The following is a 21,940-nucleotide window of genomic DNA, read 5'->3' as shown; positions in this document are numbered from 1 at the left end:
CTCTGATGACTCTGCGAGAGAGAGTGAGGCTGGCAGCTTTGTACAACTCGGTCTCACTCCGATCAGATTCTCTCACAAGTCAAGACGTCACTGCCATACTGTCACCATCCTCTTCCAAAACAAAGGATGAGCGCCAAGCAGGCAGCTGGATAAAGGACGGGGTGGGAGAAGTAAGAGACTGGAAGCAGAAACCGATTCGAAGTTATTATGATGGTTCAGGTGGAAGTTAAAGATGACCTGAATGTTAATAATAAGTAATACTTACAGAGCATTTTAATATTTGCAAAGGACTTAGCATATGTTATGTAATTTCATTAATCTTCACAGCAGCCTTTAAGGCGGATGGTATTACTTCCCTACCTCTGAGTGCTTTCACTGTTGGTCGCCCATGCCTGGAACTTTCTCCTTTCTCATTCTTGTCTCCTGGCTTCCCTCCCATCTCAGTTAAAGTCTCATGTTCTTCAGGAAGCCTCCCCCAGTCCTCCTTAATCTTAGTGCCTTCCCACTAACACTACCCCCAATTTATCCTGCAGGTCTCAAACATACAGGGACTATTTTTAAGCCTTTCTTTGTATCTCCAGTGCCTAATACACTGCTTGACACATAATGGACCATTAATAAATGCTGATATACTGAGTGACCCATTTTCCAGATGAAGAAACTGAGGTGAAATGACTCATTCGGAGTCACCAAACTCGTAAGTGTTGGGAAAGGGTTTGAGCTCAGTTCTTCTGGACTCCAAGTCCAATGCTTTATCCCCCATGCTTAAAGTTCTCAAGTCAAGGGAATACACAATCTCCCAAGGTGGCCCACTCCATTTGGGGCTAGTTAGGAAGTTTTTCCTGATACCAAGATTAAACTGCAACTTCTCTCTTCTGCTCCTGATCTTTCCCTCTGGGGCCAAGCAGAAAGTCTAACTGTTCATCCACATGACTGGCCTTAAAAGACATGAACACAGCTATTGTGTCTCCCCAAGTTTTTTCTTTTCCAGATAAACCATGATCATTTCCTTCATCCGATTCTTTATGGCTTGGACTTGGATTCTTTGTGACTATTTCACCATCCTGGTGGGATATGGGAGAAGGGATGCCAGCTTCCTAAGTTCTAGGGTGAAGGAAAGTGGCTAGTGGAGATCTATGAGAGAGAGAAGGAGTAGGGGGAGAGACAGACAGAGAGAGAAAGAGATAGAGAGACAGAGAGAAAGAGTGAGATACAGACAGAAACAGAAAGAGATAAATGTAGAAACAGACACAGAGAAATATAGACAGATACACACAGTCAGACAGAGAACTCCAGAGGGCAAAGGAGTAGATGAAACCAGGAGATAAATGAAGATAGTAGTCTTGACAAAATCTCCATCTCTTCCCTTAAGACTTCAGGGAAGGAGCTTAGTATGAATGAGCATGTAGAAGCTTAAGGGAGTGAATAGGAGTTAAGTAAAGTCAAGATTCCTTTGATGACTTTGACCTTTTCAGGAAATTAGAAAGTAAATTCATCTGCTGAATTTCTATAGAGAGGACATGGAGTTTTTCTTTTACTTAAAGGGAGAAGAGCATGTATGAGAAACCTACACGGAGAATGTAATTGAGGGATAATATGAGATAAATTTAAAAAATATCCATTCAGCAGTGAGGGACTAAGTGAGTTAAAATGGAAAAAATTTGCTGAGAACATAATGAAGTATAGTTTGTGATTTACTGCAGCATTTGGCTACTCATGAGTAGGTACTGAAGAGATAAGTGTTGGCATCACTAAGGTTTGGAGATTAACTGAGTAAGAATGACTGAAGGTGAAGGGACCAAAGTTGTAGGCAACATCATCTTAAAATATCTGACCAATTGACCAAATCAGGGCTGTAAGGTTTGAAAATATTGAGGAATAGGGGCAGCTAGGTGCCTCAGTGAATAGAGCACTGGCCCTGGAGTCAGGAGGACCTGAGTTCAAATATGGCCTCAGACACTTAACACAAAAATTAGCAGTGTGACCTTGGGCAAGTCACTTAACCCCAATTTCCCCTCCAAAAAGCAAAAAAAGGAAAGAAAATAGTGAGGAATAGATCCCAACATCTTTCTAGTCAATTCTGGGCTCAGTTTAGTTTCTATTCCCAAAAGTCTCACATATTTATGTAAACTGATAGGCTAACTCAGGAGGCTGCTCTCCAAACTCCACGCTATAATGAGGGCAACATTAATTTTAATTAGGTTGATCTCTTTTAGCAAGAGGTCTGAAAGATGACTGACAGAATGGGAGAAGTTGATATGTAGGCAAACCAGTTAGGAGGCCATTCCAATCACATGGAGAGGAGTACTGAGGACCCAATATAAGATGACATTGATGAGAGGAGAAAGGAGGTGAGAGAGATATTGCCAGGATAGAATCTACTGATCAGAATTTCAGAATAGAGGAAGAAGAGTCACAATTGAAAGAGGATTTAAACCCTCACGGCTAGGACAATCACGATGCTATCAAAAGAAATAGAATCATTGGATAACAAGGCAAAGTTTTTGGTAAATATGACATGCTTAGTTTTATCCACATTGATTTTGGGGTATTAATGTAAGAACAGCTGCAGACATGTTCAGAAAGAAGTTGGAAATGTGGGACTGAACATCAGTGGGAAAATGCAGACTGAGTATACAGATTTGGGGGTTGGAGTCATAGCATGGAATTTCTAAAGCTAAGAAGGTGTTGGTAGATTAGTTTCAAGCAGTGGTCAGGTGTAAGACATATGACCACCTTGTGGCTGGCTGAGGTGGAGCAGAGAGGCCATAATGGCAGCTGAGTTCAAGACTGTGTGAGCTAAAGAGTTTAGATGGTTCATCAAGATTGACATCGAATGTAGGCCCCTTGTTTTTTCTGTTTCCTGGTACTGGCTACCCTTTTAATCATTGAGCCATATTAGAGATTATAAAAGGGGATGGAGGAGGGCAAAGATGTAGCGGCCAAGTTTGAATCTAGCAATCTGGCTTCTCGTTAGCAACCAGCGAATCTAGAGAAAGAGAAACAAATGGAATCAAGAAGTAAAGAACAGTCTTAAATTACCAGGTGGCCAAGCACGTCTGGAGGTGGTGTAACTTATTCTTCCACTAAGATCTTTCTCCGATTCTCTGATGTGGTGTCAAGATGGTGCTGAGTGCTCAAAGACTATGCCTACGTGTAGAGAATATTGTCAAGCAATTCCTACCAAGAACTCTTAGCAGAGGCCTAAGGGTGGGTTCCATGTCTGTTGTCTGAAGATAAGTTTATCTCAATTCAGAGATTTTCATCACTAACCATCCAGTAGTTAATATTCTAGCCATAACAACTCATTAAACTATCTCTTATGACATTGGGGCTATATGACTGTACTGGGGGAAGGACTGTGGCTATTAATGGGCTCAATATCCTTGAAGTAAATAGTCTTTTGTGTTATTTCAGCTTCTCTCAGAAGTGAGATCAGCTGGTTCAGGTGACAAACTGGAAAGCATCTGGAGGGCAACATACGTGGTAAAGAAGTTTGAGTTTCTACTGTGTGAGGATTGGTTGAAGGAACTGGGAACATTGACCCTTACAAAGAGTCCACTCAGCAGCGATATGACATCTGTCTTCTGCAGAGGAAAAGAGATTATCCAGAGGATGGAATAGACTCATTCTGCTCAGACTCAGAAGGTAGAACTGGGAGCCATGTAGAAGCTGTGAAGAGGCAGGTCTATGATGGATGTCAGGAAGAACTTCCAAATCATCCCAAAGTTCAGGGGGTTCCCTGGAGGCAGTGGAGACCCTTTGCTTGAGATGGTCAGCTCAGGTGGATGAGCAGCTGGTAGGTATGACATACAGGGTATTTGTGTTGTTAAGGGTTGGACTTGACAACCTTGGAATTTGTATCCAACTCTGAAATCCTGCGATTCAGAATAGAACTAACTTAGAATTGAAAACATTCACTTTTGCTCCAACATACAGAAACACTGTCTATTTTCCCCCTTTCCTTCATTACTCCTTAGGGAATAGGGAATTGGACCTATGACTTCCTTAGCATTTGGAGCCTCTCTCTACCAAGGCAGAGCAGGATCTGATAGTCATAGAGCTGCCTAGATTTCTAATCTGCTCAGCTGTTTGCCCAAGGTCACATATCCGATATGTATCAGAGCTGGGACTTGAACTTAGGATCTCTTAGCTATAAGACCAGTTCTCTGTCTACTGAGCTATGGTTGCCTCTCTCTACTTACCTGACTGCTTATATTGCATATTTTTCATCCTTACATTGCATATTTTCTCTCTACTAAGATGTAATGTCTCTGAAGGTCAAAGCTACAACATTTTTTTTTGTTTCCCTAGCACCTAGGACAGCACCTTGGATATAGTAGCTGCTCCATAAAAATATCTTGGATTGAATTGACTTAGAGACAGCATGTCCCCTGGAAATTCCTCTTCCTCACATGGAGGTTACCCTGGATTCTTGAATCCTGTTCCAATGTCGAGAATATTTTCTAGTTTCTACCCTACTGGAAAGTCTGTGAGCATCATTCAGATGACAGTGCAAATTCTTTGGCCCTTTTACTTCTGTTTTGAAAGTGACAAGAGTTGGCAAGCATGGGCAGAGGTGGATTTGACATTGGAAGGGGCAGCCAAGAAGCAAAAACTGGGATCCATTGTCATGTTGATGCCTCATTACCTTATATAGTTCTTTTTTTAACCTGTAGGTAAGTTAAAATGTTTGGAATTTAAAAAAAAAGTAGATGCTTTAAATCAAAATAGTTTTGAAACAGTTTTGTGTCTAACATCTCCAAACAGAAAATTTTGTTAATTGAATCACTAGACAGTGTTAATGAATTGGCTAGAAGTGGCAGAGACTTCTGGTAGAGACATTCCTTGAATCTCCTTTCAATCTTATCAAGCTTGTTTGTGTCCCAAATCTGTGGGAGGCCAATTCTTTCAGTTGTTGGAATGAAAGTTCTCAGAAATTGGACTTCACAAAATAAAAATAAAATTGTTGTTGAGAGAGAGATTTTTCTGGGAATCATCAGACATATGGATGTTCAAGAGAAATCACTAACTCATTACAAATATATACATCCAAAATGATGCCTATGTAATGAAAAAAATAATCTTTAGCAGTCATTCTAAAGCTGCAAAACATAGACATGCTTATTCCAGAATGGAAGACAGAAGTGGATTACCCCTCCAGGGCCTGATTAGGCCTACGTTGAATCATACAGGCTTCCCTTCTCCCAGCAAAGACAGAGGAAAAGAAAGTCCTATTTCTGGTCATCCTCTTCCTGCTAGAAGTGCTAGATTTTCTGCATCAGAAACTGAAGAGGCTTTTTGCTCTTTGGTGCTAAGTCATACAGAAAAGGAAAAAAAAATACTAGAACAGAAAGTAGAGTCAGAGCAGTCCAAGAGGCTTCTTCTCGATTGATCAGCTAGAAGATAAGAGAGCGAGAGGGCAGGGTCCAGGGGAAAGGGCCCACTCAGCCTGCCTTTAATTTTACCTCCTATTTCTAGTAAGGTCCAGTGACATGCTCCAGGTCAAGTGTCATCTTGCTGGGTCTAAACCTCCTTCTCTGCTCTTTCTCCCCAGGGGAGGCAATATCTTATTTCTCTTCCAGTATCTCTGTCAGAGGAGCTAGCTTTGAATTAGGAGAACTAAGCTCAACAATGAAGAGGGAGCCACCTCCTCCATCAATCCACATGACTCGTTAAGGACCATGGTTTTGAATAAAGCAGGTTCTTCTCCATCCTCGAGCACCTAGGTGAATTGTGTCTAGGGTTTAGCACAGTGCCTAGAACATCGTAGGGGCTATTGTAATGCTGCTTGTTATGATTGTTGTCATAAATGCTGTCATAGTTATCATTTAGTACAGAAATGTTCTGAAATAAGTCATCAACAAACATTTTATTTAGCGTTTTGTAAATATTTCATTTAATGGAGATGAATCTCTCCCCTCCCTATATTCAGACAGCTAATAGTTTGGTCAGTTAACAATGATATCATCAAGGTTGGCTGATCTGAGGAAGCCTTGTTATATTCCCCAATCCATTGGATGGACTAATTATAGCCATCAAATCACGCCTACCACATTATGGCCAAGCAGTCAAACTCCTAACAAAGTAGCAGGTAGGTTGGTAATAACATTCAGTCTGAAATAAACACAATAGAACATTTCCCATCACTTTCTGAACTTAGGAGTGCAGCTTTGATGCTTCTGCTCTTTAAAAGGATTTCTCTTCTTTGGAGGTATTTTGGGGCTTTATGATAATCCCTGGAGAAATTTCCTATAGATTTTTGAGATAAAGCAAAGGAAGGATATCAGTGTATGTGTATATAAATAGCATTGAGGGATTATTAAGAGAGTCCTTCAAAAGGCGGCTGAGAAGGCATTGGATCCTGTGAGAGTCCTCTGAGGGTATTACACACTGAGCACGTGCATTCCATCTTTCCTCCTTGAAAATGTTTTTGGCTTGTCACCTTCTGGGTAAGATACAAAACTCTAAATTTCCTATGGCATTTCAGAGGCCCAAATAGGCACGTTCACACCCAGAACTGACTTTTTCAAGTAACTCAAGTGCAAACCCCACCTGTTGTTCAATAAACAACATTCTTCTTAAAAGTTCCACCAGAAGCTGAAAAAAAGAGGAAGAGAGAATTTATGAGGGACAGAGAGATAATCAGTGTTGTTCTCTGAAGTCCCAGGCTCTCAGAGTGACAATTTCATAGTCAGAAAGGAATGTGGCCATCACCTGTGCAGTCCAGTTCATATCTTCCCAATATCCCAGCTCTAACATATCCTGTAAGTTATCATTCAGGTCTATTTGAAGCCTCCAGTGGAGGGGAACCCTCTACTTTCTGCAGCCCATCCCACTTATGGACATCTCTCACCATTGGAAAGTTTTTCTTAATAGCAAGAATAAATTTCCTCTTTGCAATTTTAACTCCTTGTTTTTAATTCTCCCCTTCATGGATAAACAGAACAATTCTTCTCCCTCTTCCTCATGACTTCTTTTCACATACTTGAAGACAGTTATCATGTCCCCTTTGAACATTCTCTTCTCCATGATAAAAATGGTTGATTCCTCCAACTGATTCATAGAAAGGTAGTATCTTGGTAAGAAATTTCATTGGGTACAAATTAGAATAAAAGTCAGTAAAAGGGTTTATTCTGTAGATAAACTACAGGCCAAGGTAGGGAGAAGCATCAACTGGAACAAATAGAAGCATCCCTCTCTCTCTATAGGGCAAGTGGGCTTCTGAATATGAGCCATCATCCACAGCTACTTACAGAGTCCAAAAATACATAGTCAGTCTGGGTTCACAATGGATCAGTTTCTGGGCTTGGGCCTGATTTGTTGTCTTTTAGGGAAGGCAAGTGTCTTTCTAATCTAGTTTTTAATTGGCCTTGAGGATCTGAGACAGGCTAAATTTTGTTTGTTTTTTTAATTAGCCTCATCAAAGAACCAGGCTAAAGGAAAGCATAACATAGGGTTAAAGTTGACCTTTGCATCTTAAGATGTTAATAAAGGGACTCCTCCAGTCCCATCAGCGACCACAGTAGAACAGAAGGTTCCTGAGGGCAAAGTGTTCAGTTTTTTATTTCTTTGCCCAGCATTCACCACAATGCCTGCAGCATGCATTAGTGCTATCAAATGCTTCTTGATGGATTGACGTGGTATGAACTCAAGGCACTTTATCAACCTGGTTGTCGTCCCAGTGTAGCAACAGCCCTTCTGTAATGTGGTGCCCAATAATGTTCTTCTAGATTTAGTCTGACTAGGAGACAGTGGGGGAAGGAATGGAATCATTTTGTCACTTATGTTTTTTTTTCTTTTGAAGACCAAGATGTCATTAGGTTTTTCAGATGGCTACCATATTTGGCAAGCTTCTTTCACTCATCCAGTCCTGGAGGTATGAATGTAGGGACTGAAGGACTGGCTTAGGAAGGGTTAATTGCTTAGCAACAAGGCTATTGTTTGGAGTCTGCTGGCAGGGAATGGGTCAGGAAGGACTAATTAGCTGAACTCCAAGTTCTAGGGATATGCAAGTAGAACAGGTGAAAATCAAGCTGGTGATAATTGAGGGCTAATTATCCTCCACCCAGCAATTGGCCACCAGGTGTTTTGTGCCACATAAAAGCAGAGACTGGCCGTTCAACACAGCCTGCATTTTATTCAGTGAAACAGTGAGAGCTGGAAAATACTCAAGGCTTTAAACCCCACAGAAATGGTTCTTGTTGATCTGAGTTATATGCTCTCACTTGCTCTAAGAATTAATGGCAGGACTGGGCAAGTCAAGCTGCTGGGCAGTTTTCTGTCCTTTCCCTTCTAGCTACTCCCTACATAACTCAGATGGATGGCACTTATACTAACCTTGGTTTCATTGGCTAAAACAGTATTTGGCTTAGCACAGCTCCAACATGATCTTACCACTATATTTTTCTAGGAGAGACAATTGACCTGGTAATGCCGGCCAGAAAATGGAGCTGGGCCTCTTGCAGGGCCATCCTTGAAGGCAGAATATAGCCATCTGTTGGCACTAAAGAGAGGGTCTGGTCCCAGTAATACTCATAAAAGCTAACATTTATGAAGTGCTTTAAGTTTTGGAAAGTATTTTACATATATTGCCTCATTTTATCCTGAATAAGATTCTCAAACAATTCCATCAGACTGATGATATTATTATCCTTGATTTTACAGTTGAAGAAACTGAGGCAGGCAAGGGTTAAGTGACTTGCTCAATGTCACACAGTTAGTACACATCTGAGGCAGGATTTGAAATCAGGTCTTCTTGGCTGCTTAGCTAGACCAATGTGACCTAACCTACCAGAAGTAGCAGGTAGGAATAAAGGCAGCCCCCCTTGACCTTGTTCTTATTCTTATCATCTGACTCATTGACCCATGGTATCAGGCTTACTTTAGATTCCCCACCTAATGTGACTATATGAAAGTTTCTCTAGTCCTTGTCATGGGTTGAAGTGATTCCATAAAAGGGCCCTGCAAATGTTTCTGTCACCCTCATTACACTATTCACAAGAAGAATTTTGTGCAGTCTGGATATAGCTGGGTCCTTGGACTCCCTCCATTGTTTGATGCTCTCCAAGGCTCAGCTCCCTTCTGCTCAGCTGTTCCCCAAGTCTTCTTTGCCTTATAAATGAAACTATTCCTCTGCTGTAAAGGTCTGTCCTTCCTCTCAGAGAGCTGGAGCAGTCCCCTCTCTAGTTCAGGCATCAGCACCACTCACTTGAGTTACCTTAACAATAGTTTATTTCATCTTCCTGCCTCAAGACTCTACCTGTAATTATTCAATTATTTCAATCATAGCCAGGTCTTCATGATCCCATTGGGGGTTTTCTTTGCAATGATTTTGGAGTGGTTTGCCATTTCCTTCTGCAGCTTATTTTACAGATGAGGAAACTGAGGCAAACAGGGTAAAGTGACTTGTCAGATCATGCCACTTTTCTCCTCAGTTAACTTTCCCAGTTTTTCATTACTTTTATTCGGGTAGGGACTGGACCACTAGTGTGAAGCACTATGAGATGAGGAAAACCTATCTGCCAATGTCAGCTGGTAATTTGTTGTCTGACAGAATTGCATGGAGCACTGAGAGACTAAACTCCTAAGGGTCACATATTCTGGATGTGTTTGTTGCAGGACTTGAACCCAGGACTCCTTGGCTTTAATACTAGCTCTATCCACAGTGCCATGCTGCCTTAACGTTGCTTTTAGGAAAAAAAATATGTTGTTTTAATGAGACTTTGATTAGTCCTGTGAGTTCATTAATGTGGATGTGTCCTCCAGTGGTGGAGATTGCAAATGATTCATGCCTTCTTTTCTTGTGTTTCTTTGGTCAAGTAAATGCCCTACCCTGTTGGGTTTCTACTATGTAAAATGAGGGACTAGGGGGTCTCCAAGGTCCCTTCTGGCTCTAAAGCTGTGGACTTTTCATCAGATATCCATCCTGTGCAAGTCTTCATGTTCTCCTTTAGACATTCCACAAGAGGTACACCCAGCATGATGGAGACCTTTCTCTAGATTCCTCTGTAGTGTGTGGAGAGCAATAGAGCACAAGGGCTGTCCTTGTTTCATCAGTGTAACTCTCCATGTTCACCTTCTTTTCTATTCAGTGTCTCTCATGCTATCCTTAACACCATTTCTACTGGGCATTCCATCACTGGTAATTTGATGCAGCCTATTCATACCCACCATGAGCCTCTCCACTGCCATTTGGATGACTAATGACTTTAGTTCATTGGAGACTGTGTTATTCCATTCCTCACACCTAAACAGTGTCATTGAAAGAATAGTATAGATAATAAGATGGGCCTTTATTTCATGGAAAAGCTTGAGGTCTTTCAAAGCAATACATAGTTTCCCAAAGGTAACTTGATGTCTTTTCTACTTCCAGTTTACCTCTGGGCCCAATCTGTTACCCCTCCACAGTGTCTGTCTGAGATAGATAAATTGAATGGCAGACCAGCCATATGTGATGTCTCTCTATCTGCATTTTCTAATCTGGACAGGAGGCATACTCTGGCCACTTGTTTTCTCCTATGTAGATAGTCAGGTAAAACTCTCATTTAAGATGTCTTCCAGTATGATCTCCATTTTAGAGATGAGGAAACAGAGGTAAACAGTTTCCAGACTCCTCAACCCATAAATGCCAAAGAGAACATAAAAGGTCAGTCAAGAACTCTGTTTTAAGGGTGAAGGAAAAGTGGGTCTGGGTCCTGCCCCTGGGGCACGAAAAGGCAGAGGCACTGTGATGCCGTATGGCTGCTTTCAGAGTTCCTGGCCTACAGATCATAGGGGAACCAAGCGACCATTTTAAAGGGTAATCGCTCTTGCTTTGACCTGCCTGGATCTGGATCGCGGTCTTGGGTGGTGCTCCTGGAATGAGTGGCCAGTGAGCCAGAGCTTGTGGGGGCTGTAGAGAGGGCACCCACCTAATAGCTCTGGCAGTTGCAAAAATCTCAGCAATTTGGGACAAATTTCTCTCCATTCTATAAGCAGAGTTCTACCACAGCAAAGAGCTCAAAGGTCAAGTAATCGAAAAGATGAGGAAGCGCAATCAGGCCATACAATCCTTTTTATGGGGAAAAAGGATCAAAGGATGGAACCAGAGAAGGACAATGAATACAGAACTCCTGCATCAAAGGCTTCCAAGAAAAATATGAACTGCTCACAGGCCATGGAGGAGCTCAAGAAGGATTTTGAAAATCAAGTGAGAGAAGTGGAAGAAAAACTGGTAAGAGAAATGAGAATGATGCAAGAAAATCATGAAAAGTAAGCTAACAGGCTGCTAAAGGAGACCCAAAAGTTCTGAGGAAAATAACACCTTAAAAAGTAGAGTGACTCAAATGGCAAAAGAGGCCCAAAAAGCCAGTGAGGAGAAGAATGCCTTCAAAAGCTGAAATTTGCCAGATGGAAAAGAAATTTCAAAAACTCACTGAAGAGAATAATTCCTTCAAAGTTAGATTGGAGCAATTGGAAACTAATGACTTTATGAGAAATCGAGATACTATAAAACAGATTCAAACAAATGAAAAAATAGAAGGCAGTGTGAAATATCTCATTGGAAAAACCACTGACCTGGAAAATAGGTCCAGGAGAGGTAATTTAAAAATTATTGGACTACCTGAGAGCCATGATCCAAAAAAGAACCTAGAGATCATCCTTCAAGAAATTCTCAAGGAAAATTGTCCTGATGTTGTAGAACCAGAGGGCAAAATAGAGGCTGAAAGAATTCACCGATTACCTCTTGAAAAAGATCCCCAAAAGAAAACTCCTAGGAATATCATAGCCAAATTCCAGAGTTCCCATATCAAGGAGAAAATATTACAAGCAGTCAGGAAGAAACAATTTGAATATTGTGGAAACACAATCAGGATAAAATGAGATTTGGCAGCTTCTACATTAAGGGATTGAAGGGTTTGGAATATGATATTCTGGAGGTCAAAGGATCTAGGATTAAAACAAAGAGTCACCTACCCAGCAAAACTTAGTATCATGTTTCAGGGGAAAATATGGTCATTCAATGAAACAGAGGACTTTCAGGCATTCTTGATAAAAAAAACCAGAGCTGAACAGAAAATTTGACTTTCAATTACAAGAATCAAGAGAAGCATGAGAAGGTAAACAGGAAAAAGAAATCATAAGGAACTTATTAAAGTTGAACTATTTACATTACTACATGGAAAAATGATCATTGTAACTCATGAGACTTTTCTCAATATGAGGATAGTTGAAGGGAATATATATGTATATGTATACATACATATGTATGTATGTATAGGAGGGTATATTTGTATATAAAAATATGTGAGTGTGTGCATATATGTGTGCATGTATACATAGACAAAGGGCACAGGATGGGTTGAATTTGAAGGGATGGTATCTTAAAAATAAAATTAAGATGTGAGAGAGCAATATATTGGGAGGAGAAAGGGAGAGATATATTAGGATAAATTATCTCATATAAAAGAGGCAATAGAACACTGTTACAATGGAGGGGAAGAACAGGGATGTGAAGGGAATGGGTCAACCTTACTGCCATTGAGTTTGGCTTAAGGAGGGAATAAAATACACATTCAGTTGAGTATCTTACCCTACAGGAAAGCAAGATGAAAGGGGATAAGAGGGGGGATGATAGAAGGGAGGGCAGATTGGGGGAGATGGTAGTTAGAAGTAAACACTTTTGAAAAGGGACAGGGTCAAAGGAGAAAATAAAATAAGTGGGGGGTGGGATAGGATGGAAGGAAATATAGTTAGTCTTTCACAATATAACTACTATGGAAATGTTTTGTGTAAGTACAACCTATATTGAATTGCTTATCTTCCCAGTGGGGGTGGGTAAGGAGGGAAGAAGGGATAAAATCTGGAACTCAAAGTTTTAAAAACAAATGTTTAAAAATTTTTTTACATGCAACTGGGAAATAAGATATGCAGGCACTGGGGTATAGAAATCCATCTTGCCCTACTAGAAAGTTAGAGGGGAATGAGGGAGGATATAAGAGAGAACAGATTGGGGGAAGAGGGATTCAGCAGGCTCACTATTTTGGAGTGGGGATAGGTAAGAGACAAGGAGGAAAATTTGTACTTCAAAATCTTGTAGAAATGAATGTTGAAAACTACAAATAAATAAATTTTTTTAAAAAGATGTCTTCCTGTATGATCTCCATTTTACAAATGAGGAAACAGAGGTACACAGAAGTCAGGTGCCTTGCCCAGCATCATTTATATAGTCACTGACAGAGCTGAGATTGGATTTAATTTTCTTCTGACTCTAAGTAAACTTACAAAAAGGTTGTCTCTGGTCATGGGATGAAGTAAAAGGAATATCTACATTGGGGATTCTCCACACAAAATTGTGGGCTTAAAAATCTGAGGGTCAAAAGATGAGGATGTATTTTGTAAACCTTGAAGTGCTGTACAGATATAAGTTATTATTGATAATAATAAGCACAATTTCAAAAATTATTCATAGAACAAAATATTCATGGAACAAATTCATGGAATCCATAGAACAAAACTTTGCCAAAGGAAAAATATGCAAGCTCCCCTTAAAGCCCCTCATTAAATATGTTACCTATTCACAAAGTCTCTGGACCAGCCAAATTGACCTCATGGTTCCTCATATGAGACACTCCATTTCCCATGGTTGTGCCCTCATATTTACACTCCCTCTTTACCTCTCCATGTTGGGATTCCTAGTTTCCTTCAAAGCTCAGTTCAAGGGCCACTGCCTAATGGAGCCTGTCTTTGATTCCCTCCCTACCCACCCCCAATGCTACTACTGTAACTCTTAAATAACCTGGCATCTACTTTGTATATACTAAATCTCCCTCAACTAAACTGTAAGTTACTCAGCAGAAGGAAATGTTTCACTCGTGACTTTGTTTCCCCAGTGCCTGGTCCAGAGTATGCACTAAACAAATACTATTGGTTGGCATGCCAAGCTGACTCATCTTCTAACTTATACACTCCTCAACCACATGGTGAACTCCTTAAGGGCAGCAACTATAGTATGAAACCTAGCATAGCACTCTGTAGAAAGTAAGCAGGTGAACATGTCACCAAATCACTCTAGGTCTTGTTTTCCTCATTTATAAAATATGAAGTTCAATTTATATGACCTCTATGGTCCTTCTACATCCCAAATATTATCATTCAATGGTTCTAACAGTGGTTCCAATTCTGTAGAAACTTTCCAGATTAACGTTGAAGATAGCCCCTCAGCTTTTAGCTGGTGGATTTACTAATCCCTCCAACCTTTTTCTTCACACCCCAGTTCAGGTGACATCTCCCCATCATTTCTTGACCCTTCCAGTGGGCCCTTCCCACCCACATCTCATCTCTCTTGGTTTTCTGTTTGATGTCACCCACCCCTCTTTGCTCATTATTTGATTCCCCAGTACTTGATTAGGACCTACAAACCCTTAGTATGCATTGGTTTTATGTAAGGTTATGTGCTAAGAGCCTAGGGATACAATGACAAAATTGAATCAGAGCCTACTCTCAAGGAGTTTACATTTCCCTTGGGTTGAGTGGGCTGGGTAATAGTTGACAAAAAATGTAGGCATTTTCTCCTCATAAAACTTGTTCTTTCAGCCTCCATCACAGGTGACACTTCCCCTTCTCTGCTCTCTTCTGCTGACTAATCTTGACTATCCTCAGATTTCTTACGGCACTTTGTCTATGCCTCTTCTCACGTATGGCCACGTTCTCCAAGGATATCATTGTAGTGTGTAATGGCAACCACAAAGTATTTAAAGACATGGAAAGTACTCTTTAGCTAAGTATTTTGTGATGATTTTTTTCCTACTGGAAATGACAAATGGTAAGAAGGTAGATATGGAGCGTGATTTGAACTTTGGGAGGGTCTATCTGTGTCATCAAGATCACAGGTCACTGAAGCATTGAAACAAAAATCAAATGTTCTGTCGTGCTCATTCGCAGCCCTGTCTTGTTCCCCCAGGACAGGTCCCAAGGAGTCAGAACTGTGTGTTCTTTGGGAATTTTTTGCTCCCAGCACTTTGCATATTGCCTTGTATAAGGTGGACATTTAATACATGTTTATTGAATTGGGAAAAAAAATAACAACCACGAATTGGATCATTAAAAGCTTCAGTGATATGGAGTAACCTATCACAGTGTTGTATGTGTAATACGTATTGAATGAATGTTTCCTGTATTGGATTAAATTTCCAGTTTAAGAATGGAAGGATGGAATAGGTTTGACAGGTACGTGCATTAAGATGACAAAAAAAACTTTTAAAATGTTTTGGTTTTTAAGTCATTTGCAAAGTCCGCTGATGAATAATGCTGCAGTCTCCTTATAGAACCTGGTAAATGACAAGAACCTCTATTTGCACGGCCCTTAAGTACATCACTGTCTTTGATTCTCACAACAATCTTATAAGACAAGGTGATCTAGCTATTAATATCCTTGTTACACAGATGAGTATATTGTCTGAAGCTGAATGTCTGAGTTGGCCAGACTTCCGTAGGGGAAGTGTAAGAATCCAGGACTGCTTGGATCTGAAGACCAGCACTATAGCCACCCCCTACCTGAAATAGCAATATACTGGGTGGGGGGGAGACAGAGACAGAGGAGAGGGACAGGGAGAGAGAGACAGAGACAGAGAGAGATGGAGAGAGACAGAGAGAGGAAGCCTGGGTCAGGTGGGCCAAACCACCACCATCAGTCCAACCATTACCTCTCTTCATATCCCAAGAGAGATAGCCCAGGACCCCACGTCTAAGAGGCATAAGAGTAGCAACAACCCCCCAACTCAATCCAATGCTTGACCCAGATTCCAGTTCAATGCGTTGGCCATTGTCCAGGGTCACTTTTATGTGACCTGACCATCACATGTGTTGCAGCCTCAGCATTTTTTGTAGATAACAAAAAAAGGTTCTAACCAATGATGTCCTTGGCACCACAAAATGGTTGACATCAGAAAGAGATATGCTCTTATACATGGAAATGATATTAAAGAAAATGTATTACCATCTCCCCTGCTGCTGAACTCTAAGGGCCATTGATTGGGCACTTCCACCTGTACTGCAGCTGAAACTTCATACTTGTGCCATATCCTGATATTAAGATGGGAGTTCCTTGAGAGGAGCGATTATTTTGCTCTTATTTGTTTCTCCAGAGCGTAGCACACAAATAACCATTTAATAAGCAGTTTTCATACATACACACATGTATCATGCCAAGATGCAAGTCTGATTTGTCACATCTTTCATGTTGGTCTGACAAACACAATCAAAATAAATCACAGGCTCATAGAATTATAGCTCTAGAGCTGGAAGGGGCATTAGACATAATCTATGTCAGCCTTGTCAAGTTACATACAAGGAAGCTGAACTAGAGAGTTTATGTGTCTTCCCCAAAGTCACCCAAGTACCAAGTCAGAGTGCTGGGATATGAGGTTTAATTTCCTTTCTTTATAAAACATGAAAGTGAGTCTTGAGTAGGAATTCTTCACCTTTTTTGTTTCCTGGACTATTCTGGCAGTGTCTGGTAAAACCTATATATGAACTCCCTATCAGAATAATATTTTTACATGCTTAAAATACACAGGATTACAAAGGAAACCGATTATATTTACATCGTTATCAAAATATTAAGAAGTTGACAGATTTGCATTTAAGACTCCATGTGACTATTGAGAACTTTGGCATTTTCAACAGAGCACTTCTTTATCCCTTGTATTTTAATATGTAGATGGAAATTAGACATTAGAGATCAAAAGGAGACCACTGATCCCAAGCGGCAGCCTTTTTCCTTTATTGTTTTTGCAAGGGCAGGTCTAAGCAGTCCCCAGGCTTAGTGATGGGAATTTGGAGAGGCATCTGCGGGGTAGGGAGTCCTGGGGATAAAAGGGTCAAGATAAGAGGATTTTGAATGTGGGCTTTAATCCACTGGGGAAGTCTGTCAGCACTACTCTTAGGAAGATAACTGGATTCTGTTCTTGCCCTACTCAGTTGCTAAACCCCATCCATGACCAGGGGAAACACCGTCTTTTCAGATTTAAGAGAACAATGTTTCCCAGGATGCCTGGGGAGTATGGCTTCCCCAAACTTGGCACAAAACAGATTTCAGATGACGAAGAGAAGTGAAGCATTTGGTCTTTGGGTATACACGTTGAAGTGAGATAAAGCCCCAGTCATCTTTCTTTTATCCAGCTCTAGCTTGTTAACTCTTCAAGGGACTGCTTGTTTGGGTCTTACCAGGCTCGTGGGGTTTCTGCAGCATTTCTTTTTAAAAAGGTGCTTTTGCTCAGATCAGAGACATTTCTAAAGGGTTTATGTCCATCAGTTTCACTCACCTTAAATGCCTGAGGGAACTATTGAGTGCAGAAATCAGTCAGTTCAATGAAATGCCTAAGAAACCAAGTGAATTACCCAGACATTTCAGCCTGAAGACTGGAATCCTCAGGGATCAGGCAGCTGCCAAGACCACGGCCTCTCTTTGTCCTTCCTTTCAATTCTCTCCCTGTATAAGCTTATTTGTAGGGTTTACGTTTTTATTAATATCCTTTTCCACAACATTCATTTCAGAATATATTACTCCTCCCCTGCCCAGTAAGCCATCCTATTTAACAAATAAAAAAGGGGAGGAAACAGTTCAGTGAAACTAAGGGAAGTATTAACAGAGCATGACAATGTATGCAATGCCCTGCATCCAGAGGCTTACCTCTGCAGAGATGAATAGTGATTCCCAAAGATGGCCAGTCTTCCCCTGTAGAGCTCTGCTTGTGAATCTGAAATCTTCACAAACTGGTTCAAGTTATACAGAGTAAGCACTCACACAGACCTTTACATTTCACCAAGTACTTTACAGATATCAGAAAGTGGAAAGGGAGCTACCTCTGAAATTAGGAAACCTGGGTTCAAATCTTGCCTTTGAAATTATGTAGCATCGGACAAGTTACTTTCCCTCCTCCAGTCTCAGTTTCCTCATATGCAAAATAAGGAGACTAGACTAGATGAACTCTGGAGTCCCTTTCAACTCTCAATCTATTACACTAAAATCTTCATTCATCTTCACAGTTCTGGGAAGTTCATATTACAGAAATCATTAATTTCATTTTATGGAGGAGGAAACTGACCTGTCCAGGATAAGTGCTTATTCATGGTCACACAACTAGCAAGTTCTGCTCATGGTAGGTGCCTAATAAATGTTGACTGCTACAATACATTTTCTTCTTCCCTAGAAACACGATGACAAAATTACCTAAGACCTCATAATCATAGACCATAAATGGAAGGATGCATTTTTCCTTTATGATCTTGATAAAAGAAAATGGCTTCAGTTTCAACAGAGCAGGACTATTAAGGAGTTTATTAAGTGATACCCAAAGTTAATGGTTTCTATGTGTGAAGGTTTTTATAGGCTGGATACTTCTGTGGAAAGAATGTCAGATTTGCAGTTAGAGCACCTGCTTTCCAATTTTAGCTTTTCTCCTTTACCGTATGTGTGAAGTTGGAGCAAAACCCTTCACTCTCAGTAGGAAAAGGTTGGACTAAATGACCTCTAGGCTCCCTTCCATAAAGCTATGATCTTCAGTGTCTAAAGCATGATTCCAAGCTAGGTCTCTTCTGATTGTAGGACCAGTCCTCTGTTCATTTCACCACATTGTCTTTGTGAATTGTTAGAACCTTCCGTGCCATATTAAGAATAGTCTGGCATAGACACTGGACCTTGGAAGAAGAGTCTCAGAGAAAGAAGGAATATGATTCCATGGCTTAGGATTCTGACAGAGGCAGTTAACTGAGGAGAGATGGAATATTTGAAGGATATCAGCTGGGTGGTACAGTGGCTATGATTCTGGACATGCAATCAGTTCAGGGGCACCCATGTCAACACTCCCGTCCTTGGTCGCTCTATATGGAAAATGAAGAGGTTGGACTGGGTGACCCTCAACTTCCCTTCCAGACCCAAGTCTATAATCCATGAATTCTGACAGCACAAATAATTCTGATGAATGAGAGAAAGTGGAGGGCTGGGGAGACTGATGTACCTGCAGAGAGGGAGTTTTCACTATTTCTAAATTTATAATGACATACATAAGGTAGAAACAAGGGCAGAGAGCTAAGAATGAACATGAATAAAGAGGAGCATTGTTAGCAATACTATAGCTCAAAATACGATGAGGTATGCAATAAAGGCTGAGGACAAAAATATTGAGGGCAAGGTAACTGTTCCCTGAAGTAGACATGATGATGATAGAAAGAAGGCAAAACTACTCAGTTCCTATATCATTTTGATTTTCTTTACCAAGGACAGTAACAGAAGAGATTCAAAGAGAAACAGTTAATGGAGAAGATGGCAAGAGAGCATGTAGTTATTTGTGGTAAATTCCAGTCATATTGTGACTGGATGAGAGAATTGACATCTGACCAGGATTAACCTCTGGCCTGGTCAGACCACTATTAAAGTGTTATATGCAGTTCTGGACTCCAAGTTTTAGGAAAGCCATTGATTGACAAGTCAAAGAATACCTAAATAAGGGCAGTTGGAAGGGTGAAGGGCCTCATCCCTTATCCACTGAAGGAAATGGGCACCATAATCCAAAGACTTAGAAGGAACATTCTGGTTGTCTCCAGTGATTCAATGGACTGTACTGTGGAACTGGGATTTGATTTTCATTGCTCATTCCAGTGGGTAGAATTCAAAGCAACAGGGGGAAATTTTTAAAATGTGAATTTAGGCTTAACATAAGGGGGAGGGGGAATAGAATTTCTCAACAATTAGAGCTTTCCAAAAGCAGAACAGTCAACCTTGGGAAGCAGAGGATTTCCCTCATTAGATGTACTTTCACAAAGGCTGAATGAATACTTACTAGTTAGGTGGAGAGGGGCTTTTTTTTCATAGATTGGTGGGGCTAGTTGGTCATTGAGGCCTCTTCCAAAACTGTAATTGTGTGTGGTCCTGTGATTTGATTGCTGACTTTGCTCTTGGTGACTTTTAGAAAATTGTGTAGAAGAGAGTCTTTGCTGCAGGACAGGAGACAGGTAAGCATGCTATTTTTTTAATGGAGAGGAAAATGTAGTCTCCAAACTATGTCAGTTATCATGACTTTTGTTCCTGGCAAAATTCTATGAGATGGTTTGTGAGCATTTGGAAAATGCTAGAGAGTTTGGGACTATGGAGAACAAGCCAGGCCAGAATAAACTCATTTCCCTTCTTGGCAAGGTTCTTGGTTGATTGTGATCAGTGTACCCTGAATCTGTGTCTCAGAGCTGGGTAGTGGGTGAGAGAGCTGCCAACTGGCACCTTGTACTATATAACTGATTCTGGCCAAATTTCATCCCTGGTGTCTCCAGACTTCTTTATTTATCTTCTATGCTGTCCTGTGTTGAAAAAAAAATACTATTCCTTTTTTCTTGGATATTCTATTCAGAACTTGGTCTGGTACATTTTCTAGATTTTTATAGAGAAGCTGGAGAGGAGAACTTGACAGTCTTTCCTTTTTCCGATTCATTTTCATTAATAACATGGATGTGATCCTAGAAGGGAACACTAAATCACATCCTTGGATGACAAGTTATGAGAGACAGCTAATTGAACCCTTGAGGACTTGAGAACAGCTCTTAAAGGCTTCCAAAAAAACCAGATGAACATGAGTGCCTGGTCTAAAATCCTATGGGGGAACAATGAAATTTTGGAGTCACCAAGAGAAACAATTATGGTGATGAGAGAAAAGGGGGATTTGTCCAAAGAGATAAATATTGATAAATAAGGAACTTATAAACCAAATTATATTTATAAGAATAAATTTTTACAGTTATCTCTTGTTTTTATATCACTTACATTTTCCCCTTAAGTTCCCTTTCCTCTCCCTCCCATCGATTATAATAAAAAAATAAAGAGAGAAAAAAAGTTTGGAAAAATTAACCAGCTTATCAAAAAAGTCTGCTATTATATACAGAGTTCCATACTATAATCTCTCATTTTTATAAAAAAAAGTGAGAGGATTTGTCTTGTCATATTTCTTCTTGGGGCCACACTTGGTTAGTGTGGTGCTGCTTTGTTTACTTTGTTGTTCTTTCCATTTCCATTGTTATTTTACATGTTGTTTTCCTACTTCTGTTGACTTCACTTTGCATCAGTTTGTATATGTCTTCCAATGTTTCACTGTATTCATCATATTCATTTTTCTCATAGCATAGTAATATTCCATTACTTTCCTGTGCCAAAACTTGCTTAGCCATTTTCCAATCAATAAGCATCTATTTTGTTTCCCATTCTTTGGGACTATGGAAGTGCTGCTAGAAATATTTTGCTGAATTTTAAGCAATTCTTTTTAGCCATTGCCAAAATGGATTTTAAAAAGACATTTACTAAAGATAGAAACAAGGGCAGGTAACAGAAGATGCATACAATGCTACAGAAAGGAAATGATTGGGATTGCTAAAGCACAGAGGAAGTGGAGTCTGGTAAGGAAAATGCAAACAGAGCTATTGTAAAAGCTTTACTGGGAGAAACCCGCAGCTCGGCTGTTGGCTCTAAGCACTCAGTCCTGGGGTGGATGAGAGGCTAACTAACAACGGAGAAGGTGTGCTTTTTATTGTTTTGTGATTTTCTGCCAAAGAAAATGAATTTGTTACTGGAAAGGACAGAACTGAAATGGAGGATTGGGAGCGGCTTTGAAATGTCAAGACAGAGACAGCAAGAGAGCGCCTCCCTGCTGCTGGGGAATGCACATCACCTGGCCCACCCCAACTACCTCCTGTGCTACAGAAAGATTAGCCAGATGGGATGGCTGAGCCGCTGTCATGGAACTTTCCAGGATCATGGGGAACTAGACAGGCTCCGCAAGACTGCACAAGGCATACACGGTCCCAATTCAGAAAAGGAAACAAAAGGATTTACATACAGACTGCCTTGTCCTTATTTTGTGTTTATTTTCCCTCCCTTTCTTGCTCCCTCCCTCCTTTCTCCTCTCCTCTCCTCTCC

Source organism: Petaurus breviceps, unplaced genomic scaffold (genome assembly GCF_028583685.1).
Source record: "Petaurus breviceps papuanus isolate PSGF00001 unplaced genomic scaffold, PetGlider_PUasm1.0 208, whole genome shotgun sequence".
Taxonomy (NCBI): Eukaryota; Metazoa; Chordata; class Mammalia; order Diprotodontia; family Petauridae; genus Petaurus; species Petaurus breviceps.
Note: the sequence above shows the minus strand (reverse complement) of the source record.